Source organism: Carassius carassius, chromosome 6, assembly GCF_963082965.1.
Source record: "Carassius carassius chromosome 6, fCarCar2.1, whole genome shotgun sequence".
Taxonomy (NCBI): Eukaryota; Metazoa; Chordata; class Actinopteri; order Cypriniformes; family Cyprinidae; genus Carassius; species Carassius carassius.
Window position 1 is genome coordinate 12004978 of NC_081760.1, and position 27424 is coordinate 12032401.

General features: G+C 39.5%; 1 long non-coding RNA gene across 1 annotated transcript; it reads left to right on the forward strand.

The window, feature by feature from the left end:
- The first annotated feature begins 16362 nt into the window (after positions 1–16362).
- LOC132142389 (uncharacterized) lies at positions 16363–17552 on the forward strand. The gene is made up of 3 exons (XR_009434053.1): positions 16363–16542; positions 16809–16919; positions 17511–17552. It is a non-coding gene; the product is annotated as an uncharacterized LOC132142389 (long non-coding RNA).
- The last annotated feature ends 9872 nt before the right edge of the window (positions 17553–27424 follow it).

The following is a 27424-nucleotide window of genomic DNA, read 5'->3' on the forward strand; positions in this document are numbered from 1 at the left end:
CTCCACTCTAACCTCTTGCTTGGACAACTTTTGCCCACTGTCATCTAGACCAGCACGCACCACCCCATCTGCCCCCTGGCTGTCTGATGTTCATAGTGAACATCACTCTAAACTTAGGGCTTCAGAGAAGAAATAGCATAAATCAAGAAACTCTACCAACCTCCATGTGTATTAGTCTCTCCTTTCGTCCTTCTCTGCAAATGTCTTCACTGCTAAAACATCATACTACCACAACAAAATTAACAACTGTGCTGACTTTCGCACTCTTTTCAAAACTTTCTCTTCTCTTCTTCATCAGTGACCAATTCTCCACACCGCAGACTGATGATAAATGGGGGAAGTCATGTGGAAAGTTGTAGCTAAATGGTTAGAGAGTTTAACTCCTAACCCTAAGGGTGTGGGTTCGAGTCTCGGGCTGGCAAGACCACGACTGAGGTGCCCTTGAGCAAGGCACAGAACCCCCAACTGCTCCCGGTCACCGCAGCATAGACGGCTGCCCACTGCTCCAGGTGTGTGTTCACTGCTGTGTGTGTGCACTTTGGATGGGTTAAATGCAGAGCAAGAATTATGAGTATGGGTCACCATACCTGGCTGTATGTCACATCACTTTTTTTCAGAGATGGACATTTCCAAACTTATCCTGTCCAATCATCCTACTACTTGTCCACTTGATCCTATCCCCACTCACCTCCTTCAAGCGATTTCTTCTTCAGTCATACCTTCAATTACTCACATTATCAATGCCTCTCTTCACTCTGGTACATTTCCATCAGCATTTAAGCAGACTCGGGTAAGCCCACTGCTTAAGAAACCATCTCTAAATCCAGCAATTCTAGAAAACTACAGACTTCATAATCATTCTATCTAACCAGCTACATTTGTTGGGCAAATGTGTGTATTAAAAACCTTATATATTTTTTTTGTAATATGCATGTAGATTTTTTACAAGTCTTCTTATATAATTTTAGCAACTATCTGCCTTTCATTATAAATATGGCTCATTTTGTAAACCTAGCTTTGGCTCCCAGTCCTGTTTAGCATGCAAGAAACACCCACGCACCACAAACACATTCAATTCAGTCGTACCCACTCTGGCTACAGAGCAAGAGAAGTGCAGAGCTTAGACTTTGTTCTGCTGTTAACCCCATCTCCCCTATCATTAAAGTTCTCGTTTTATTTCACATTCTGAAATCTGTTCTGTACCATAATCTCATGCCTTCTAACCCGCACAATCTACAAGAACCAAATTACAGAACCGGAACTGAGTGTCTGTAAAGAATAAAATCCTCAAACAGATTGATTTCTTATATATTTCCATCTAATAACATTCATTCAAATATCCCTCCATAACAAATGCATTACAGTCCATCATTTTCATATGACACCCTAACAATGAATGAATTAGTTGTCACTGACAGAAGGCTTTGAGTATAACAGTCTATTTGTTCTCATTGTGTTAGTCAAAGACTGACGTCAAAAGGCTGGCTTTAATATGGATGTGACACACTAAAGTCTTGCTTTATCAAGTTTAACACGACAGAGTTAAGCATATGCTATAATAATATTGATTATTATTATACTATAGCATAATATGGCTGGTGTTTTGCTTGACCATGATTAAGAAAAACTTAACAAAACTTATTATATGCATTAACAGATTGATACTATAAAAATAATAAAGCAACACAGAACACAAGACTGGGAAAATTAATTTGCTTTTCAAAGTATATATATATATATATATATATATATATATAATAACTTAAATTAATATTTCATGTTATTCTAATTTTGATTCTTTTAAGCAATTATGCAATATTTCATATTTTCAACTTTTTTTTCTCTCTGCTTTGTAGTTTTTTTCAATATTCAGAAGATATTCCATCTGAATCTGGCTTTACATTCGTTTTTGAAGGTCACTGAAACTATTTAGAATAAACAGATCCACAAAAATATGCAAAGGCCATGGTAACCAACATAATGACTATCATCCTCTTTTGAAGGGTATTCATTTTGTTCGGTTCATCCTTAACAACATTGTGTCTTGCCATGCCGATCACGTAACATTTCGATGGCTCTTTCCCCTTCGGATCCTCTCAATCCCAGCCCTCCAATCAGCCAGTGTGATTAAACATACATCTTAACGTCTCTCCCCACCACTACAGCATCCTTCCGCCCTAGTTAATGCTATTCATTTGCGAGCTTGGCAGCCTCAAACCACTCTGTTTTGTGCTCCAAATGTGCACGGGTTTCTAAGCTTGGCACAAGCTTTTGGCATCGTTCAGGGTGACAAAATAGTTTTTACCAATAATAAAAACAGCACTCTGGCCTGTCCAACCGCTGCTCTTGGTTGCTGATAAGAGCGCTTTCAGTTTTGACTAGGCAGCCATTTCTGTTCACTATCGCTATCTCTTTGGCTGGAGAGAGGCAGTGAGGACAAACACAAAGAGGGTGGGAAGTGAAGGAAAGAAGAGTAGACGGAAAGGATTGAAATGGAGATAAAGGACTGGAGAGGAGTGGATGGGTGATGGTTTTACTAAGACACTGGCTGTGTCTTAACCAGGTGCGATGTGATAAGCTGCCTGCAGGTGCAGCGACTTGACACAATTACTACCACAATATATAATTTGTTTCCATTATCTAAAAGTATTTAAAACAAGCCATATTTGCTTAAGAAGCAAACTTGCACAGGATAAGGAATAGTTCATTTTTGTTCTCAAAACACTACTTAATGTATCAACAGTGCAATATATAATACAATGAAGTGGTAAAATGTATGTTTATTTGAAAATCATATACTTTTTAGTATATATGTTTGTGTATGTGTGTGTGTATGTGTGTGTATATATGTATATGTATATGTATATATGTTTATGAATATATATATATATATATATATATATATATATATATATATATATATATACCAACAAATGGACATGTTTGGAAATATAAATGTATAATTCCTACTGGCACACCATTAGCAAAAGATAGAAATTACTGGCTTTAAAGGTTTTTTTTTTTTCTTTTTTGGCGAAAATACATATAATAGACTAAGGAAGTACTGTAGCTACTTTTGCACAGTAGTGTATTTATCAAAGTTGCGCCCAGTAACAGGAGCCAAACATGATCAGCGATTACCCACTGAACTCAAGGTGAAGATTTATGAAACCCAGTTTACTATAAGTCCTGATGAAGCTGAAAAAAGGGTATTATTATTATTATTATTGTTGTTGTTTTATTATTATCTGTGAATTTGTTTTTTGTTTTTGTTTTTTCAGAAAAAAAGAAAATGCATAAAGTAAAAAAATAAGATAAAAATCATTTAGAATAGTTATTAATGGATATATAACAAATTGACAATTGGTCCATTTAGACTAATAGCAATTTAGCCCCACCTAAATGGGCAGTGCCAGAGATGGTGAGAGAAAGTTATTTGGCCAGAAAGAGAATGCATGGAGAATCTCTTGATGTACTAATTAGGTGATCCAAAGAAAAAAATAAATAAAATAAGATTCAACATGCATAACTAACAGTTGTGTTAGAGAAAAAATATACATTTTGAGAAAGAAGTGCAGATTTTGAGATAGAAGTGCAGATAATTTAGTTTTCTCAAATCTAAATGAAAATATGATTATCTTGGTTGGGTCTTTTATTTTATTTTTTTATTTTTATATCATTTGTTTCCCCAATATATCTTACCTGTTCCTAACACACCCAGTGTTGTTGTGTTTCCTTAACTGGTCCAAATCTGGACTAGGTGCACCCTCTTAACGCTCATTGTGAGGACTGCATTTGCACCATATTGCACATTACATTTACAAGACCATCATCTGGCCAGTCGTGCTTATGGAGTGGAGTGTTGGTATGCCTCCCACACTATGTAGATGTGCATGCTCTGATGATCGCTTGGGCTGAGCCGACTGAACCAGGTCAGGAACAAGAATGTGCAGAAAGTACTGGTGGTGGCCCCAATCATAGAGAAGATTAGGGATGTGCTTCTCTGTTTATAAGGTCATGCAGCAGAGATGGTGAAGTTTTCTCAAATTATACAATCTCTAGATTAATTTAAAAAACAAGTAGCATTCATTCTGAAATACAATTACACACAATTACACACACACAATAGCACCATAGTTGTGACACTGCATGTTATCATCCACCATCACAAACCTAATTTTAATACAAGCCAGCCAATCAGGTTTGAGGCACCCATGACGGAAAACAATTGAAAATCCTGTTTATGAATATTAATGATTGTGCGAATACCTCCAGGATAACCACATTGAACTGTTTTCAAAACCATCTTTATTCTGCTATTTCCAGTGCCATTGAATTATAAGGTACAGATTGTGTTGTCAGATGTAATGGTATTACATTTTCAAATGCAGGCATATACAGTAAGCTCGACACGAAAATAGATTCTGTTTAGCACAACATCCTTTTAGATACTTTATGGCTTTCTGTGGCCTGCTTCCCTCCTGCTGTTCTTTTTCAGCCAAAACCCTTCAGGCATTAACAATACTCGATCTTCCTCATAGTGCTTAATGTAACATCTTGGCCGGCTGTTGGCAGCAGATAAGCTGAGTAAGCAGAGTTTCTTCATATGTATCACTCTTATACAGCTGTAAATCAGAAACGGAGAGTCCTTTAAGCTTGATGGCTCATTCACAGAGCTCCATAATACTCTCTGGGCCAGGATCAGACCCCGTCCAGTGTCAAACAGGAAGTGCATTCTAGATCCATCACACTTTTCTTGGCCACTCTTTTTGTTTTTTGCCTTTTTGCCACTTTGCATTGGCAGTGATAGCAGAGAGAGTATAGAAAGAGGGGATGAGGAACAGTACAGGAGGACTCAAACACACACATTAAGTGTTCTAATTAAGTGTTCACATGGAGAACAGATGCATATTTACAGTTCTGATGTTTGCATCTTCTTTGGGTTGTCACAGAGACAAAGACACAGCCTATAAAAATACAGCATATAAAAATAGCCTATAAAAGATCTGGATCACTTCCAGGAAACAATGCAGTTTATTCTATAAATTTGTATGTCCGTCCATCCATCCATCACAGCATCCCCTGCTATTAGAAAATGGCTATAAGGTTCTATAACATTAAAAATACATTTTCCAATACTCTTTCATTGGTTTTAATGGAAACTCAGAGCCAGCGAGGTGTGAGAATACTCCAGGTAGCATCAGAAGCGCATCAACAGCGATTCTTGCTAAATTAGTTTCAGTGTAATCCCACCACAGGCAGAACAGATGCATAATCAATGAACTGCTGAGACAAGCGGTGTTCATATCTATGTGTGAGACATAAGAAGATTTCCTTTTAAGATGTGTATTCAACCAGTAGCACATTTCTTAAGATGTCTCAGAAAATGCATGCATAGCAGGGAATTTTTCATAACTGTGCTAATTAAGCCTTGTCATTTGAAAGATAAAAAGACATATAAAAGGCAACATAAAAAAAAAAATATGAGAGCAATTTACAATGTAGGGTTGTGCTTTACAAATCTGCATGCTGAAACACTGCAAAGTGTAATTAATTGACAAGTAGATGGATCTAAAAAAGAAAGATCTTTGAATTATGCTAATTCCTTAACACACTATCACACATTAAATTCATTGCATTTAGTAAAATTTAACATTTTGTGTTAATTACACAATTATCACACACACACACACACACACACACACACACACACACACACACACACACACAATATATACTTAACCCTTTAGAACCTAAAGCTAAAATTGGCCGTTTTCACTCATTTTGGTTTTTTGAGTATAACATTATAACATAATGTGGTATCCTAAAGTGCAAGGTGTCATTTTTTTTTAGAAAATTATAGACTTTCAAGAAATTACAGTTATTGTACATTATTTTGTGTGATAAGTTAATAAATAGAATTTAAATAGACAAAAAAATTTAAAAACAGGAAGAAATTGTACTGGTTTTTATTTAGAAAAAATCTGAAAACTCATGATCGAAATAATCTAATGCCTCAATCTTGAAAAAGGAACTATAATACATACTATATACCAGTCTTTTTGAGACACTGGATTGCACAGTTTTCACTCAGGACTCAGGAGCCATTTGTTTTACTCCAGTCCTCCAGGCGTTTTTGGATCCTTCAATCCAGTCATTTAAATGTGGTCTCTCTGAAGCAGTTCCTGTCTAACTGCAAGCATAGTCCCACATCACATTCCTGGCACTTCCATGGGGTGCTCCTTTTGCATAGTATGCAACTCTGTGAAAGGTCTTGAGTGTCATGCACAGGAACAGGCAGATGATTGCATTCTCTCCCAAGCTGCCATCCAGGGGAACACCTGTGAGCGGAGCTGCTAGCAGCTCCTGAAAGTTTTGCCGTGTCATGAGCTTATCATGGTGGATGGCACACAGCTCTTTGTGTAAAATTAAGCTGTTGGTCACTGCAATGTCCAGGGAGTGCTGGAAAATGGTCACATACGACTTGTTTTATGGGGCACCGACTTTGTTCTGAGCATCTTGTTGGAGGTGTCAAGTCCCCCCCCCATGTACTTATTGTACAGCTACAGCTGAGACAACGGCCCCGGCCCCTCTGAGATGGTGTTGTGTTCGATGTAGATGGCCCATTTGCTTCTACGTAGATAACTGGAGAAGCCACACTGAAAAAAAAAACAAAAAAGCAGCATGTGTTACAATCTCACTATATATGTACATAAAAATAATTTTCATTATGACGCAATTTATTAATAAGAGAAAATTAAAAAATTATATTTTATTAAAAAAATAACTATAATAATAATACAATAAAATAATAAAATAAAGCCTGCCGATACTTACATTTGCATACACACAATCACACACACATTCATGCACTTACACACACACACACAAATATACAGATATAGACATAAATGCATGCATGCACAAAGTCCCGCATGCACGTACACACACACACATTTGCATACACATCATAGACTGTATAAGTTACACACATGCACACATACACAAACAGATACACATGCACACAGATATACACATGCACACATACAAACAGAAATACACATGCACACATAGACACAAACACACAGATATACACACGCGCACATTAGCAGTAGCACACACATAAATGTATGCACACATGCATGCACTTATACACACATATACACGTACACATTCGCATACACACACACACAGAGAGAAGAAGAGAGAGAGAGAGAGAGAGAGAGAGATATGTCCATGCACTTATATACTCACAGAAATGTATGTATGCATGCATGCACACGCACGCATACACATTACGCTAACGTTACATGAGCAAATATTAACGCATGCATGCACATACGCACTTACACGTGTGTGCAAGCACATATATGTGTGTGAAATGGTGTTTTTTTCGAACAGAAACAAGGAGTCTGACTATTTTATTAATTTCTCATGGATTCATCAGAAAGAAACAAATAAGCTTCACTTATCAATCCACGACTGGATCAAAGCCAGCATCATACCCCATACGGAAAGATAATATATTCACATATATGTGAAGCACTGTTAAATATATTGAAATATATTTTGAAAATATATTTAAAAAATACATAGGCTGCGTGTGTGTTTAGGCTATTTGTGAAATTATATTCATGCCTCAAATAACTTTGAATCAATGTGTTTTTGTAGAGCAGCAATGCATTTAGTTTCTACACTATGTTTGCCATTTTTAAAGCTATTATTATATTATATTATATTATATTATATTATATTATATTATATTATATTATATTATATTATATTATATTATATTATATTATATTATATTATATTATATTATATAGATTCTATGTTCTAATTTAGTTCAGGCCTATCAACTTAAACAATATGTTATCATGTGTCAGGACAAGTTTATATGTAAACGTTGTGTAATGTCATAGACAGACATTGACGCATTTAAACTGCAGTGGCGGGATTTACCATGGAAACGGGCGGCAGCTCAACTGACAAGTAGCAAATTTTCTCCTCTCTCACGGTTGTTTTTACTGCTTTCAGGTAAGTTTAGTCCCTAAAATTACACAAATAATACATACAACTTTTACTGACACTTTCTTACATGTAACTGACACGCTTCTGTTGAATATTTACTTTACAGAAATGGTTCAGTGTCATTGGGAATAAGTCCATTAGCATCACAACCCTGAGCTAACAGAGGATAACTATAAGAGGTAAGCTAGCTATAGATTTGAGCTCTTCTTTATGAAAGTTTGGGATTTCAATCACATATAATGTGTAGATGAGTTTTTTTATAACTTTGTGAATGTTTTGCTGGCAATTTGTTGATGGATGAATTAAAAATTAATTTAACCTAAAAGTATGCACTGTACTGTTAATTAGGGTTGCCAACTGTTCTATATGGAATCGTCCTGTATTTAAGGCATCAAAGAAGCATTATGAAAGCTATATAGGCCGCAGTTTGTCCCATATTTTAGCTCCTGCTCCCGCTTCACAGCAATGTCATTCGCTGTTCTTTAAACACAAAATGACCAATGAAGTGTCAAGCACCCAAAGCAGTCCATTAACTCTTTAAGTTATCTTTAATTGAAAAATAACCATTTCCATTTGTACTGTAGTAGGCCTACTGTATCGCTATTACACAAACGCAAATCAGAGTCAGAAAGAGCTTTATTGTTAAGTATGTTTGCACATTTAAGGAATTTGTTTTAGTGTCACAAGCTTCCAGAACAATGAGAAAACAACACACAGATAATAAAACATTTGATAAAGAAAAAATAATGATTTTGTCAAATAGTCTATTATTGCAATTTAACACAACAGTTTTATATTTTATTATACTTTAAAATATAATTTATTCCTGTAAAGCCATGCAAAATTTTCAGCATCATTATGATCCTTCATAAATCAGTGAATTATGCTGATTTATTATCAATGTTGGAAACAGTTATGCTGCTTTTTTGGACCTGTGATATTATTTAAGGATTCTTTGATAAATAAAAAGTATAAATAACAGTATTTATTCAGAATATTTTGTGTGTGTGTGTGTGTGTGTGTGTGTGTGTGTGTGTGTGTATTAAATATACACTACTGTTTGGGGTCAGTACATTTCTTTTTTTTTTAAGAAACTTTTAGAATACTTTTATTCAGCAAGCATTTAGGTGTTAAATGGATACAAAATTATATTTATAGAATATTGTCAATTTACATTTTGAATAAATTCTGTTGTTTTTAACTTTTTATTTTATTTATGGAACACAGGTTCCAAAAAATATTAAGCAGCACAACAGTTGAAAATATTATCAACACTAATAATAACTCGGCATATTAGAATGATTTCTAAAGGATCATGTGACACTGAAGACTGGAGTAATGATACTGAAAATACAGTGCTGCGTCACTGAATAAATTAATAAAAAATATTTTTAAAGTATAATAAGATAGGAAACCAATATTAGAAATTCTTCACAATATTACTGTTTTTCTGTATTTTTGATCAACTAAATACAGCCTTGATGAGTATAAGAGACTCCATTAAAAACATTACAAATCTAAAAGATATATACCCGTTTTATATATATATTGTGATGGGGTGAAGAAGCACACGACACGAGGATCAAGGTAAGTTCCCCAAAGGGTGGATTTTATTGAGGTGATGTAGGGAAAATAGCCAACGTGATGGGTTTCCGGTGCTCAGTGCTCAGCCTTCTCTTCCTCCTTTGGTGCGCAGTGTGGTGTGGGTCCGTGAGGTCCGAGTCCTTTGCGGGCTGGTGGTCACACGCTGCTGTCTGGAGGGGAAACACAGAGAATTGTTAGCTGAGTCTTCTGGAGACATCTCTCACCTCTGTGTTCGACGACGCTGCTTATAAAGCACGCTTCTGATGGGCTGCAGGTGTGACCGCTCCGCCCGCAATGAGCAGGTGCAGGTGTGTCTGCTCTGTTTCCCTGTCACCCTGGTGTTGGTATCCTTCGCTCGGGCCATCCACTGTAGAGGTGCGTGGTCTGTAACCAGGGTAAAGTGGTTGCTGAGGAGGTAGTAGCGGAGCTCCAGGACTGCCCATTTGCCTCCTTCTCGATGGTCGCATTCCGTCGCTCTGCTGAGGTCAGCTTCCGGCTGATATAGATGACCGGGTGTTCCTCACTGTCGAGGACCTGGGAGAGGACAGCTCCCAACCCGGTATCAGATGCATCCGTCTGCAACAGGAAGGGGCGATTGAAGTCGGGGGCGCTGAGCACGGGCTCAGAGGTGAGGGCGGCCTTCACACGCTGGAATGCGCTCTCTGTTTCTGGGGTCCACGGGACCTTCTCTGGCTGCCCCTTCCTGGTCAAGTCTATCAGGGGAGAGGCTAAGGAGGAGAAGTTAGGAATAAAACAGCGGTAGTAACCCGCCAACCCCAAGAAGGCCCATACCTGCGTTTTGGTGGTGGGCCGCGGCGTGGAGAGGATCGCTGCCAACTTCTTCTCCTGGGGTCGAATGAGGCCACGGCCCACTTGGTAGCCGAGGTACTTGGCTTCGGTGACGGCCAGGTAACACTTACGGGGGTTGGCGGTCAGCCCAGCCTGGCGGAGTTCCGACAGCACCTTCTGCAGCCGCTCCAGGTGGTCCTTCCAAGTCTCGGAGTGTATGACCACATAATCTAGTTAGGCGATAGGGCCGCTGCCGGACGATTACCCCGGGTGCTGTGCGGATATTGTGTTTGAGTACGTGGGTCCACCCTGGATGGGGAGAGAACACATCGGTGAACTGACTGACCAGGTGTTGCAGCTCCGACTTTTGGGCGGCTGAGAGGTGGGGGTCCATGTCCACAGCCACTGGAGGTCGCTGAGCAAGGGCTGCAAGCTGGGGCCCGGTCCCGACCCAGCGCTTCAGAAGGTTCACGTGGTACAGTTGGTCCGACGTCTGCATCGTCCGGGCTGCTGAAACCGGTGGGTGACCAGGCCGATCCTTTCCGTCACGATATAGGGTCCCTGCCAGTTGGCCAAGAATTTACAGGCGGCAGTGGTAACTAGGACCATAACGTGGTCTCCAGGCTGAAACTCCCGTGGCTGGGCCGCCCTGTTGTAATGTCGTTGCTGGGCCTGCTGTGCTTTGGCAAGGTGCTCCCGGACGATGGGCATGACCCTGTCAATCCTCTCCCACATCTCCCGGACGTGCTCGATTGTGGAGCGGTGGACGGCCGGCTGCTGTTCCCAAGTTTCTCCGGGCGACATCAAGCAGGTCACGGGGCTGTCTGCCGAAAAGGAGCTCAAAAGGGGTGAACCCGGTGGACGCCTGGGGTACTTCCCGGATGCCGAAGAGGACATAGGGCAGCATCTTGTCCCAGTCGCGCTTGTCCTCAGCAGCCACCCGCCGCAGCATTTGCTTTAGGGTCTGGTTGAAGCATTCGACCAGGCCGTCCGTCTGCAGGTGGTATACGGTGGTGCGTAGCTGTTTTATTTGGAGGAGTTTGCAGAGGTCAGCCATCAACCGGGACATGAAGGGGGTGCCCTGGTCAGTCAGTATCTGGGATGGTTGGCCGACCCGACTACTCAATAGGAAAAGCTCCTGGGCGATGGCTTTAGCGGTGGCTTTGCGGAGTGGGATGGCCTCAGGGTAGCGGGTGGCGTTGTCCAGGATGACCAGGATGTGTTTGTGTCCCTGAGCGGACTTTGGCAGCGGCCCCACTAGGTCCATTCCGATCTGCTCGAAGGGCACCTCGATGATGGGCAGCGGAATTAGCGGGCTGGGCAGGGGTAAGTGGAGACGTCCGCTGGTAGGTGGGACAGGCCTGACAGAAACGTTTCACCTCGGCCTCGATGCCCGGCCAATGAAAACGGTCGCGTTGGATGGTGTTTTGGGCCCCCAGGTGGCCGGGCATGGGATGGGCATGTGCCAGTTCCAGCACCGCTCCTGTTTTGGTCCGTGGAACCACCAATAAAGTTTTCTCCTCCCCCCTCCGCTGGGCAACACAGTATAGCAGGCTGTTTATGACCACAAAGTGAGGTGTTGGGTGGGGTGCCGTTGGAGGTCCTTCCCATCGGCGACCCTCACTTGGGCCCAGCAGTGTTTGAGGCAGTCGTCCTCGTGCTGCTCTCGGGCAAAAGCACCAGCCCCTGTTACCTGCTGGAAGAGGTCATAGTAGAGGTTAGGGTTATGAGGTGCAGACTCACCCTCTCTGGGGCTGTCAGAGGCCAGCAGCACGGGACGCCATCGGGGCTTCCTGGTCGTCCGGTCGTCCGGCAGATCCTTGACGATCCCGACTTACACCGGCCAGGTGCAAGGGGGCGCCGTGATGGTGACGCGCCGTGCCGGTACTTTTCGAGTATCTCCGTGGACACAGGTGATGGGCAGTCTGGCTTTGGGTTCCGGCCGTGGAGGAAGGACAGTTGGCCGGCCAAGGACGACGGCGCTTCCTGAATCAAGGAGGGCGAGGACCGGCCGGCCATTTATCTTCACTTCCGCCCGTGGGGCCCCCTTTGGGGTTTCGGCGTGGACAGCACAGCCTGCCAGCCAAGCACGTCCAGGGGATTGAGGAGCTTCGGTGGGCATGGGCTCATCCTGTGGCCCGGGAACCGCCGGCCTGCCGACTGGTTGCTGGGTGCCCTCCGGCGCCCTTCGCTCCTGGACCACCCTCCGGGGAAAAGGCGGCGCTCGCTCCCCAGCCTCCCGGTGTTGGGTGGCCTCCGCCAGCTCGATGGCCTCCACCAGCTCGCCCCAAGATTTCCTTTTTCTATTCTTCGTAAGAGCCGCTCCGCTCGGGGGTAAGCATGAAGTACACCCGCCTCCCGGACGGCGATCGCCTCGAACATCTGAAGAAATGTCTCGACGTCATCATGGGACGTCATCTTTTGGATGAGTTGGGCAGCCTGGGCTCGGGGGTCAAGTAGCGGAGTTCACGCGGCGACCGCCATGCGGAGAGCGGCGAGCTCTCGTTCCGTTTCCCCTTGTCAGGAGGCCATGTGCTCCATAATCCGTTGCTGGCAGAAGCTCACCTCGGTGAGGTGCTTCAACAGATATATATATATATATATATATATATATATATATATATATATATATATATATATATATGAGACTATTCCAAACATGTTTTTATCTTTCATTGTAGAGTAGACAAATATTGATTAAAAAAATTGTACTGTGGTTTTAGTAGTGTCGGGAAAAAGCCCTCTAATGGGAGCTGCTGATAGAGATATAGGAAACACAGGTGATCTGAGAAACCTTATTAAATAACTTAAAATGCTTTTTTCACAATATATTTCACCTATATCATCAAAGCATCTTTAAAACCTAAAAACGTAAATTTTCTTTTCTTAAGACTTTTTGTAGGATGTTCTGTACATTATTCTTTCTCTTGTCTGCATTTCACCTCTGCTGTAGTTTATTTCTAATAAATCTGACATTGTATACTACGTATTGTTGGCTCTGTAACAAATTGTTTATTTTCCTATATCCTGCCATGCTGAAGACCATGCAGCAGGGTTGGAGTGGACCTCTTGTTGAAGAACTTCTCCAGGCACTATGAACCATCTGACTAGTAAGAATAACCGCAAACATTCAAAAGTTTATCAGATATTTAAAAAATATATCAAATAAATATCAAATATGTTTTGAGTCCTGTATGTCTTACAAGGCCATCCTGTTTAACACTGCACTGAGGACACCAAAACCAGAGAGGTACAACTAGTGTTGTCACGGTACCAAAATTTCAGTATTCAGTACCGATACCAGTGACAATCCACGGTTCTCGGTACCAATTTCGGTACCAAAGCAAAACACAAAAATATGCTAATAAAAAAACACACTTTATCACTAAAAATAAAACCAATGCCATTCTTTATCCTTATTTAAGTAATATAATTATGAAAAACAGTAAACAAGTTATACCCAAATTTAATTTGTGTTTTAATTAATGAAATTTAAATACATTTAAATTTTGTGGTAAATAAAGGAGATTTGCTATTAAAATTAAAACATGGAAGAAATATTGTGTGGATTATTTCTTTAAAAAATAAAGTTTTATTATTTTTTCAGCAGTAGTAGCAGTATAACATACATTCTACTTAATAATAGTAATATTTCTAGCACAATGCCTTTATGTAAAAATGAACTTTTATTTTGACAGGATGCTGTGAATACCTTTATTAAATTGACACTGGTTTTACTTGAATGAAACGGTAAAATGCTTGTGAAGTGACTCAGAACAGTTCTGGTGATGTTGTTTATGTATTTAGACGGCAGATGCTGAAATTACTGCAAGCGTCACAAGCTTCAGTCCATGTAGTAAACAAAACTGCACATCTCTGCCGTTCATTCATTCACAAAGAGACGCGCAGAACATGCAGGATTCAGATTTCAACCATTTTTTGCAGCTTTACATTTACAGATACTGGTCCATATGGAGATTTGATTTGATTAATTTATGCTCACTTTGACAAATTCCTGACTGTCCATATTAAAATTAAGTTTAAGTGTAAGTTTAATTTTCATGACTGGATTTTGAGATTCCATCCCCGTTTTCTGCTTCGCGGAAATCATACCGCTGTATGCGTCAAGAAGCGGGTTGACCGGGCACTCGGTACCATCGGTACTTAAAGAAACCTGGTACAGTGACATTTACCGGGTCTTTTGACAACACTATTAGGCCATCCTTACAAATATTTTGGTTTGCAGTAACAGTAATCATTTTTAAAAAAAGAGTCGGTAGGTAGGTCTATATATATATTTTTTTATATTTGTTTCAATGTAAAAAAAAAAAAAAGTACATTTTTGGTGATGGTGATTACGTAGGTATGAATTAAAATAAATTAGCATATCGTGATGTCACTGACTGGGTCTTCAACCCGTGCCTTCGGGCGCATCATTGCAAACCTCATTTTGATGCAGGCTATATAGACCACAAACAAATTGAACTCTTTGACAAAAACATGTTAATTGCATGAATTTCTGGTACTGTTATAAGGTACTGTTATACTGTTATACTTGCATCCACCGCTAGGTGTAAATGCAACCTACAAATGAGAGACCATTTACTGTGCTTTCTTGGGTTGTCACTTTGAAAAAAAATCCTGTTTGATTTGAAAGACAAGTGTTCATTGAATCGATTGTAAAATCATGTCTAGATGCATTTTATACAGCAACACCAAATATAGGTAAATGCATGGACAACAGGCAGGACGAAATGTAAAGATTCAACATATTGGTAAAGACCAATATTTCTGATGATTTATTGGCGTGAAGTTACGTGCACAATGACAAACAGGAGTGCAACATTCTCAAAAAACAATAAGCAGAGTGGACTGCCATAATGCAAAACATTTACTGCAGGTTTCAACATGGCTGTGTTTACGATTAGAAATGTCAACAACAACAAAAAAAAATCGCATACGGCGATTCTAGCCCAAATCTGTATCTGTATGCATGAGACTGTCTGAATACCGGCAGAATTCACATTTCTGTTTTAAAAAGAGAAACACTGTGCAGAAGTATTATTTGCTGTTATGCGTGTGTGTCCGAAGCTGCAGCTGCTGTGTGACGCGTGTTCAAAAAAAAAAAAAAACCTGGACGCGCTGCAAAAGAAGGTCGTTAAAATCAATTTCCTATTTTCGTTTTTGAAACTTGTGTTAGTTGGTCCAATCGATTCGTGGCATAGATTTTTAAACATAAAGTGACAGACGACACGGTCACGGTTTTAGACTAGACGGGAAAAGGGATGGGAAAAGATCTGGGCACAGTTTTTGCAGAACTTCGTGCCAAGTTAAAGTGGTGTCAAGCTGTTTTAATGAATTTTTTAGATATTATATGGTGCCCGAACCCGTATGACTTTGAACAGTGACCGCAAAGATTTTGTTGATTGCAGCCGCAGTCATCATTACCAAGTGCGAACCATTGATTCTGACAGTGAATGAGACGAAGCAAATGCACAGGCCATAGTGTGACATCCGTGTAAACATAGATGACGTCACGGGTTATTTTTTAAAGAAAGAATGTAGCCTTCGTTTGTATGCAGGCCTAGGCAATTTATATATTTACAATACTTACTAAAATATAATTCATATTATTTTATTTGTATTAGTTGTGTGAAATATTGGTCGGTCTTAACGCAAATGTGCAACCGGAAAGTTGGTCGGACTAAAAGCTAAGAATAAAAATAAAATAAAATATAAAATAAAAAATTGAGTCGGTCCTAAATTGACAGGGTCGGACCTGAATATGCACCAGCATGACAGGGACATTTGGGTTTATGAGGACAGGGCCCATGTCCTTATAATTCCGACAGTGTAGATGGCTTTCTCTATGTCCCAGAAGCTCCCTCTCAAATTTTCACGCCATGTCCTAATATACCACAAAACCCTGAAAGTTTAATATACACTGTGTATCCTCTGAGCTCGGGAATGCGCCCCTGCAGCCCGGACCCGGTACTGCATCCGCGTCATCGAAAATTTGCATATTTTACACTTGTGTAAGTTTTGAGGCCGCTGATTGGCTAGATCGGCATCGAAATCGCGAAAACAAAATGGCGGCGGTGGGCGGGGCTACATTCTGCCGCTAATAGCTCCGTACAAGTTAATGCAGTTTGGTAATTATTTAAACATTTTTTTGCAATAATGTATCGATTGTATATGATTATATAAATGCATAATGATCATGCCCTTAAACATATTCCTTAAATATCATCATATAAAGTATGAATGTGACTTCAAAGCTGTAATTACTCAGTTTAAAATCAGTATATTAATGTAACGCTATTAATGTAACGTTTCATAGATGGTTATTTAAATATATTATTATTATTATTATTATAAATCCCGTATACTCGTGCTTTAATCAGCGAGGCAAGTGTGATGGTTTGTAACTTCCTGTTTGGAACGGACGCAATCTGTGCACCTGAAGCGAAGACATTTGTGGTGTGAAGCTATTGGAGACAACTATTATATTAAAGGTTAGTAATACTGCTGTTAAATCGTTTCTCTGAGAGTTTGTGGCTCAGTTTGGCTTGTTCGTGAGTGTCTTCAGTGCTCTTTAGAAAGCAGCTAGCACACGATGCTAATGGCGCTAGCGTGTTTACACTAAGTGTCGTCTATTAGAGTAACATCAGACGAGAATCAACAATGCTTGTCAGTTTAACTTCACAACTGTTAATGTAACCGAACAGTCTAGCCATCATAATAATCTGTTGTCATGGCTACAGTCTGTGAAGGGGAGGGGCAGTTCTGTTTAATATTATTACTGTTCAGCTTGCTTTCATTAATAAACACAGAGATGTGCTCTTTTCACTTCCTAATACTTACTGTATATAATAAGTAAAGTCACCTTTATTTGAATGGTGCTTTGTAGAATACAGATTGTGTCAAAGCACTTTTACTAATATAACCAGTCAAAATAGTATATTCAGCATATGCTCAGAATACATCATATTTAACATATATTCTGTTCATTAGAACTGTCATTATTAATTTGCATATTAAGTTGAAAACAAACAAACTTAATATTGTCAGATGGAGGCCAACAGTTCTTGTTGTTATTAAAGCAGACACATGAGAGGATGGCTGAAGGTGCGAGGCGAAGGAGAAAGAGCAGAATGGGTTCAAGGGCAGGTTCATCACTGATCTTAAAGGTGAGCTAATTTATTTAGTCATCATATAGTCACCATTAAGTTGTCTTAGTTCTTTATATCTTTTGTTGGGCAAAATAAGACATTACTAACCATTTGATGGTTTGTAAATGATGACAGGATTTTCTTCCTATGCCTTTAAAGTGTCTTGTGTACTAAATCTGTCTCTGGTTGATGACGTGTGGTTCTCTGTGATGGTTTCACCTCTCTGTTGTTTTAAAGTGTCTCGTGTACTAAATCTGTCTCTGGTTGATGACATGTGGTTCTCGTGATGGTTTCACCTCTCTGTTGTTTTAAAGTGTATCGTGTACTAAAGCTGTCTCTGGTTGATGACGTGTGGTTCTCGTGATGGTTTCACCTCTCTGTTGTTTTAAAGTGTCTCGTGTACTAAATCCGTCTCTGGTTGATGACGTGTGGTTCTCGTGATGGTTTCACCTCTCTGTTGTTTTAAAGTGTCTCGTGTACTAAAGCTGTCTCTGGTTGATGACGTGTGGTTCTCGTGATGGTTTCACCTCTCTGTTGTTTTAAAGTGTCTCGTGTACTAAATCTGTCTCTGGTCGATGACGTGTGGTTCTCGTGATGGTTTCACCTCAGTGTCTCGTGTACTAAAGCTGTCTCTGGTTCTCGTGATGGTTTCACCTCTCTGTTGTTTTAAAGTGTCTCGTGTACTAAATCTGTCTCTGGTTGATGACGTGTGGTTCTCGTGATGGTTTCACCTCTCTGTTGTTGTGTAGGGAGGGGTGTGTTCAGCTGTACTGACTTTGAGAAAGGAGATTTCCTGCTGGAATACTGAGGAGACCTCATCAGCAAAGAAGAATGTGAGCGGAGGCCATGCACTTAAAGTTTTCATGTTTGAGTTTGTCTACAATGGAAAACTCCTCTGGTATGTACCCGTGTTTGATCTACATGTTTATTGATAATTAAATTACATGATTCTAAATGCGTCCGTGGACATGTCAGTGGTCATGTGTTTTCAAAGCTTGGTGATGAGTGTTAAATGATTGATCACAGAATATGACATCTGCTGGTCCTAAGGTTTCAGTGCTGATATTGTCTGTCTCTTGTTTAGTGTCGATGCAGCTCGAGGTGACGGTTCTCTTGGGCTTGTAAACGATGACCATATTAACCCAAACAGCAGGATGAAGACGATTGGTGTGGATGGAAAACGTCACTTATGTTTATTTGCCACAAGGAGCATCTGTCCTGGTGAAGAGATCACATACGATTATAGTGATTCTGAGTGGCCATAGAGATGCACGGTACTGACACCTCTATACTGTCAATTCTGATTTATTGGATTATAGTAAAGTTATTAAACGTCAGTTGTTACCAATTAAGTTAATGTTAATGAGTTTGTATATATTACATTACATGCATGTTCATTCCAGTATGTCAGGATGTGTGTATGTTTACACCTGTGTTACGAGGACCCTGTTTTATGAGGACCATCATAAGAACATAGTCTTGTGTGTGTGTGTGTTTACACCCGTGTTACGAGGACCCTGTTTTATGAGGACCATCATAAGAACATGGTCTTGTGTGTGTGTTTACACCTGTGTTACGAGGACCCTGTTTTATGAGGACCATCATAAGAACATGGTCTTGTGTGTGTGTGTTTACACCCGTGTTACGAGGACCCTGTTTTATGAGGACCATCATAATAACATAGTCTTAACATGGTCTTGATGTCACATTGTGTGTATATTTACACCTGTTTTACGAGGACCCTGTTTTATGAGGACCATCATAAGAACATGGTCTTGTGTGTGTGTGTGTTTACACCTGTTTTACGAGGACCCTGTTTTATGAGGACCATCATAAGAACATGGTCTTGTGTGTGTGTGTGTTTACACCTGTTTTACGAGGACCCTGTTTTATGAGGAACATCATAAGAACATGGTCTTGTGTGTGTGTGTTTACACCCGTGTTACGAGGACCCTGTTTTATGAGGACCATCATAAGAACATAGTCTTAACATGGTCTTGATGTCACATTATGTGTGTTTACACCTGTGTTACGAGGACCCTGTTTTATGAGGACCATCATAAGAACATGGTCTTGTGTGTGTGTGTGTGTGTTTACACCTGTGTTACGAGGACCCTGTTTTAAGAGGACCATCATAAGAACATGGTCTTGTGTGTGTGTGTGTGTGTGTGTGTGTGTGTGTGTGTGTGTGTGTGTGTTTACACCTGTGTTACGAGGACCTTGTTTTATGAGGACCATCATAAATGGCCGGCAGCCATATCACCCTGGAGCCCAAGACCGGTTTCCCACTGAAGCTAAGCAGGGCTGAGCCTGGTCAGTACCTGGATGGGAGACCTCCTGAGAAAACTAGGTTGCTGCTGGAAGAGGTGCTAGTGAGGCCAGCAGGGGGTGCTCACCCTGTGGTCTGTGTGGGTCCTAGCGCCCCAGTGTAGTGATGGGGACACTATACTGTCAACAAGCACCGTCCTTCGGATGAGACGTTAAACCGAGGTCCTGACTCTCTGTGGTCATTAAAAATCCCAGGATGTCTTTCGAAAAGAGTAGAGGTGTGACCTCGGCATCCTGGCTAAATTTGCCCATTGGCCTCTGACCATCATGGCCTCCAAACAATCCCCATATCCGCTGATTGGCTTCATCACTCTGTCTCCTCTCCACCAGTAAGCTGGTGTGTGGTGGGCGTTCTGGCGCACTATGGCTGCCGTCGCATCATCCAGGTGGATGCTGCACACTGGTGGTGGATGAGGAGATACCCCCTGACAATGTAAGCGCTTTGAGTGCCTAGAAAAGCGCTATATAAATTTAATGAATTATTATTATTATTATTATTATAAGAACATGGTCTTTATGTTTGATTGAAGAATCTTAAGGTGTTTCTCAATGTCAAGGAAGGATCCTCGGAAGCCAGTATTTCGAGGATGCTACGTCATCTACATCCGTCGAAGGACTGTTCCAATGTCGAGGATCCTCGGAATTTCAACCAAGGACTGAGTCCTTCGTTCGAAGAATATCCCATACACAGGAAAGGATGCATATGTGTAGCCTTCGCGCTCTCAAATCACCCACAATCCTATGCGCGCAGCATTGCTATCTTGTTCAAAAATGTTGAAAGTTAGCAGAGTCGGAGCGTTAACAGTTTTTATTTACGTTACCAAACATTTGTTATAACTGTAGTAAATATAAGTAAAGTTTGCCAGTACAAATTACTACCATATTGATATTGTAAATTATACAAATACAAATTATGTTATTGATGGCTGACTGAACCGGACCTGTCATTTAACAATTGTTAGCTTGGTTGCGTAACCGGCATTTCTTTTATAAATAACTAGTTAAGTTGTCCAAAGTAATTTAACGTTAATATTATACCATTATACCACAGCGTTATTCAAACTGACCTTTTCACTGACGTAATGACACAATGATGTGCACTTGCTAACCTGTTCCATTTACGTGTTCTCCGAATGCTAAAGAGGAGCCTCACCTAGCCTCTGAAGGAAGTGACTTGGAAGGACCAGTCCTGCCAAGGAAGTATCCTTGACATTGAGAAACACCTCATGTGTGTCGTTTGTTCGACAAAAGCCTGGTATTTGAAGACCCTAGTTCTCACCATGACATTGGGCTGTGTGGATGGTAAATGGACTGCATTTATATAGGATGTGAATATTAGGCTAAATATGGATCATTCACATCTCATTGTGGCCGTATGATATTGAAAACGTCTAATTGTTATCTTTAGATTAAGTATATTGTAATATAAGTTGGTAAAAAGTCGCTCCCCTTGTTTGAAATTGACTTTCAGGCAGTATACTACTGTATTCTGCAGTTTTATCATATTTGTGTCATCATTATTATTATTATTATTATTATTATTATTATTATTATTATTATTATTATTATTATTTTGGCTTTTTTATTTAAATAACATTCTCCAAGATTGCATATTATTTATTCAAAAACATTCAGTATTTTCAAATGATAACTGAGTAGAATCAGTGTCTAAAGAGCCTAAAGAACTCTGAACAAGGCACAGCAGCTATAAAGGTATCCAAGAAGTTCTTGAAATAATTGTGTTAGTCCTTAAAAGAGTAGAACAGATTACGTTGTCCACATGTGTTTCTAAGAGACATTTGTTTGCTGCATTATAGTGGGTGTTAAAAGTGACTGTGTCTCAAATCACCAGTTTTTCTCATACACAGAAATGCTTGAAATGAGCTGTCCACATTTGTCTAGTTACCAATGTCCCGGTAATAACAAGGATACAAATAGACCAGACTTTTTTCAATCTAACACACTGAGACTCTTCAGTCAAGTCAAGACCATGTTCTTATGATGGTCCTCATAGAACAGGGTCCTCGTAACACAGGTGTTAACATGCACACAACCTGACACACTGCAATGTACATGCATGCAATGTAATACTTACAAAGTCATGAACATTAACTTGGGTAACACTTGAAAATTTAAATATTGATTTGAAATATTGTAATCTTACTTGTAAATTATATTGATAAAATAGAAGCAAGATTATAAAATAATTTAATGTTTTAAATCAGTATTTTATGCACTCATTTATTGTCACAGATGTCTAATTTGATGTTCTTTTCTAGACTTTTCTATAGTGTGGTTGAACCGTCCACTCTTGAAGTCAACACTCTGTCCCAGTCAGAAGACACAGACGTATAGAAGGTACTACGACTGATTGATTGATTGATTAATTGATTGATTTAATTTAAAATGTATTTTTTGATTTCATGTGTCAGTGATCAGTAAGTGTTTATGGACTCCAGTATATGTGCATTATCAATTTGTACAGTGCCTGAATCCTTTGTCTGCAGTAGAATGTTTATTTAAATTTTTTTATTTCCGTTTCCTTAATTTCAGGTGACTCTGAAGAAGGACCGGTTACTATTGGATGATCCGGACTGTGTTGAGCAGGTAATAAAATGTGCATTGCATATTTTATGAAATGTTAGATTGATGTTGTAAGTAGTGCTGCAACGACGCGTCGGCGTCATCGATTACGTCGACTACAAAAATACGTCGACGAACAACTTCCTGATTCAGGTCTCTGCTGCAGATGTGATGAAACGACCGCAGCAGATTCGGCGATTCTAAAAGTACAAACTGATGTGATATTATTAAGTGTCTAATAAACGAGACTTGCTCATTGCATGATTCTGATATTCTTGTAAAGATTACAAGTTATTGGTATGATCACCTGTAGCGGCTGAAGTAAGGATAAAATAAAGTAAGTCTGTGTTGGTGCGGGTTTCGAACAAGCGATGCGGTCGCATACTGCGCGCCTACATTGGAAATAACGAACTTGAGCGCGCAAAAGATGCGATATGTGAACAGCCCCTTAAAAGACAGCGCACCGCGAGACAACAGTCACAGACCACCGAGCTACCCAGAATCAGCTCCAGATCTCTGGAAACCATGCTAAACTATAGCAGAACACTGACTACATTTTATGGTTTGTGATGCTAAAGAACATTTCATGACGTCTCAGACAACTGTAAATTTGTGGCTACTGTGGTTTAATTAGAAGCGCAAATGTAAACTCATATTAACCATAGTAAAATAAGTTTCTTTGCCTCTTTATTTTTGTATACTGTAAAAACTTCAACCACATTGGTTGAAAATGAATAAAGGTTGAAATATTATATTAGAAGTTGTACTTATAATTTTTTGTAAAGTTATCAAAAGGATTCATTAGCGAATCAAAAAAAGAACATTAGATAAATTATTTATTGTAATAAAAATAATCGTTAGAGTAGACGACTAATCGAAAAAATAATCGTTAGTTGCAGCTCTAGTTGTAAGAAATCATCTCTACATGAGCCTGGCTTTTTTCATTGTTTTCAGATGTCACCTGTCAAAGAGCATGTGTTGAATGAGGAGCAGAGCTTTTGTGCCCCCGCTGAAGGAGTTAAGGAGGTATTCACATGTTTCGGATGAACTGTTATTTCAGTGCAACAGTGAATGCTCTGAAGTCTGTCTTCATGGGCTGTGATATACTTAGCTGTTACCAAATGTATGCAATTTAATGACCTGTTTTCACTTTCAGTAATATTAGTCTATGTCTGAATCAGGAGTGTCCAGACTCGGTCCTGTAGGGCCAGTGTCCTTCACACACCTGCCTGGAGGTTTCTAGTATTATCTGCTTCAGGTGTGTCTGGGGTTGGAGCTAAACTCTGCTGGACACTGGCCCTCCAGGACAGAGTCTGGACACCCCTGCTCTAAATACAGATTTGTAGTAATATATTGACCAGTACCTTTTAAGGTCTGTAACGTAAATGTTCTATTATGATTGTAAGTAACTCACAGGGAGGTTTAAGGAAACTCTTCTCTGAAATATGTCTTGTGTTCACTGTAGAATGTAGTGTCATTAGGTATGGTTTATAAATGGTGTGTGATCGTGTTTGACTTCTGAATGCAGATGTTTTTCATGTTCTGAGTTTTATTTTTCATTGAAGATGAGATCAACATGACAGATTCTGATGGTGATCCTGAAGAAAGTGATTCTGATGATGATGCTCTTGCTGGAGCTGCAGGAGACTCCAGTAATGCTGGTATGTGTCAGCTAAGTGTTTTTTTAAAATAATCAAAGTTAAAAATATTATTGCGTAACGCTCTATTTTAGAGTCTCTAAACTACAGTGGTGTGAAAAAGTGTTGGACCCCTTCTGGATTTATTTTTTGCATGTTTGTCACACTTTAATGTTTCAGATCATCAAACTAATTTAAATATTAGTCAAAGGTAACTAACATAAAAGTAAACACAACATGCTGTTTTTAAATTAAGGTTTTTATTATTAAGGGAAAACAAAATCCAAAACTACATGGCCCTGTGTGAAGAAGTCTTAGTGGACTTTGCTATCCTAGGAACTACCAAAAGTCCAGTGTTTTGTGACCTTAGGGAGCGTGATGGATTGTAGCGTGGTATAAGGCTAGTTAGGTACGCAGGAGCTAAACCATTTAGGGCCTTATAGGTAAGTAATGATAATTTGTAACTGATACAGAACTTAATAGGTAGCCAGTGCAGAGACTGTAAAATTTTGTTAATATGATCATATTTTCTTGACCTGGTAAGGACTCTAGCTGCTGCATTTTGGACTACCTGTAGCTTGTTTATTGAAGAAGCAGGACAACCACCTAGAAGTGCATTACAATAGTCCAGTCTAGAGGTCATGAATGCATGAACTAGCTTTTCTGCATCAGAAACAGATAACATGTTTCGTAGCTTGGCAATGTTTCTAAGATGGAAGAATGCAGTTTTTGTAACATGGGAAATATGATTTTCAAAAGACAAGTTGCTGTCTAATATAACACCCAGATTTCTGACTGTAGAGGTAGTAACAGTACATCCGTCTAGTTGCAAACTGTAGTCTACTAGATTCTGTGTACTGTTCTTTTTTTTTTTTTTTTTTTTTTTTGGTCCAATAATTAATATCTCTGTCTTATCCGAATTTAATAGGAAAAAAATTATTGACCATCCAATATTTTACATTTTTAACACACTCTGTTAGCTTAGATAATTGGGAAGTTTCATCTGGTCTCGTTGAGATATATAGCTGAGTATCATCAGCATAACAGTGGAAGCTAATTCCGTATTTTCTAATAATATTACCAAGGGGCAACATGTATATTGAAAATAGAAGGGGACCTAGGACGGATCCTTGTGGCACTCCATATTTTACTGATGATAAATGAGATGACTCCCCATTTAAATAAACAAAATGGAAGCGCTGGGACAGGTAGGATCTAAACCATCTTAGAGACTGCCCTTGAATACCTGTATAGTTTTGTAATCGATCTATGAGTATGTCATGATCTATGGTGTCGAACGCAGCACTAAGATCAAGTAAGACTAGAAATGAGATGCAGCCTTGATCTGACGCAAGAAGCAGGTCATTTGTAATTTTAACAAGTGCAGTTTCTGTGCTATGGTGGGGCCTAAAACCCGACTGAAATTCTTCATACAGATCATTTTTTTGCAGGAAGGTGCTCAATTGAGCAGACACAACTTTTTCTAAAATTTTAGACATAAATGGAATATTTGAAATAGGCCTATAATTTGCCAGTTCACTAGGATCTATTTGTGGTTTCTTAATAAGAGGCTTGATAACCGCCAGCTTGAATGGTTTTGGGATGTGACCTAAAGATAACGATGAGTTAATGATATTGAGAAGCGGTTCTTCGGCTACTCTTTCAGTAATTTAGTGGGTACAGGATCTAATAAACATGTTTTTGGTTTAGATGCAGTGATAAGTTTATTAAGCTCTTCCTGTCCTATAATTGTAAAGCACTGCAGTTTATCTTTGGGTGCGATGGATGAAACTGAAGTATTAGACGCTGTAAAATCTACATTTGTTATTGTATTTCTGATGTTATTTATTTTATTAGTGAAGAAGTCATTACTATTAAACGTTGATGTAATATTAGAATCAGGTGGCGTCTGGTTATTTGTTCATCTAGCCACTGTACTAGATTTGTGGAACAGCACTGGAGAACCTTCCCAGGAGTGGCTGGCCGACCAAAATTACCCCAAGAGCACAGTGACGACTCATCCAAGAGGTCACAAAAGACCCCACAACAACATTCAGAGAACTGCAGGCCTCACTTGCCTCAGTTAAGGTCAGTGTTCATGACTCCACCATAAGAAAGAGACTGGGCAAAAATGGTCTGCATGGCAGATTTCCAAGACAAAGACTAAAGGCTCGTCTCAGTTTTGCCAGAAAAAAATATTGATGATCCCCAAGACTTTTGGGAGAATACTCTGTGGACTGACGAGACAAAAGTTGTGTGTCCCGTAATGTCTGGTGTAAAAGTAACACCGCATTTCAGAAAAAGAACATCATGCCAGCTGTAAAATATGGTGGTGGTAGTGTGATGGTCTGCTTCTGGACCTGGAAGACTTGCTGTGATAAATGGAATTCTACTGTTTACAAAAAATCCTGAAGGAGAATGTCCAGCCATCTGTTCGTGACTTTAAGCTGAAGCAAACTTGGGTTCTGCAGCAGGAAAATGATCCAAAACCCACCAGCAAGTCCACCTCTGAATGGCTGAAGAAAAACAAAATGAAGACTTTGGAGTGGCCTAGTCAAAGTCCAGACCTGAATCCTATTGAGATGCTGTGGCGTGACCTTAAAAAGGCTGTCCATGGTTGAAAACCTTCGTGTGGCTGAATTACAATTCTGCTTAGATGAGTGAACCAAAATTCTTCCATCGTGCTGTAACAGACTCATTGAAAGTTATCACAAACACTTGATTGCAGTTGTTGCTGCTAAGGGTGGCCCAAACAATTATTAGGTTTAGGGGCAAACACTTCTTCACACAGGGCCATGTAGTTTTGACAATTGTTTTCCCTTTATAATAAAAACCTTCATTTTAAAACTGCATGTTGTGTTCATTGGTTTTCCTTGACTAATGTTTAAATTTGTTCAATGATCCAAAACATTAAAGTGTGATAAACATGCAAAAAAGTAAGGAACCAACACTTTTTCACACCACTGTATTTTCTTATTAGCGTGCATATTATTAGTAGTAGTAATTAAGCACTTATTAATGCCTTATTTTAAATGACCTTATTCTACATTCCTAATCCTACCCAATACATTAATGTAACAACTGCCTTATTTACTATTAATAAGCAGCAAATTAGGAATTTATTGAGGGAAACGTTGTAGTTAATAGTTCATAAGTGTTCCCTATTCTAAAGTGTTACCTTATATTGTATTAATCCAGCATTACTAACAGAATATTACTAAAATTAGGGATGCATCAGTTTTGTATTAGTGTATTATCTGGCTATACCAATATGTTGATACTTAATGTTTAGGCAAAAAA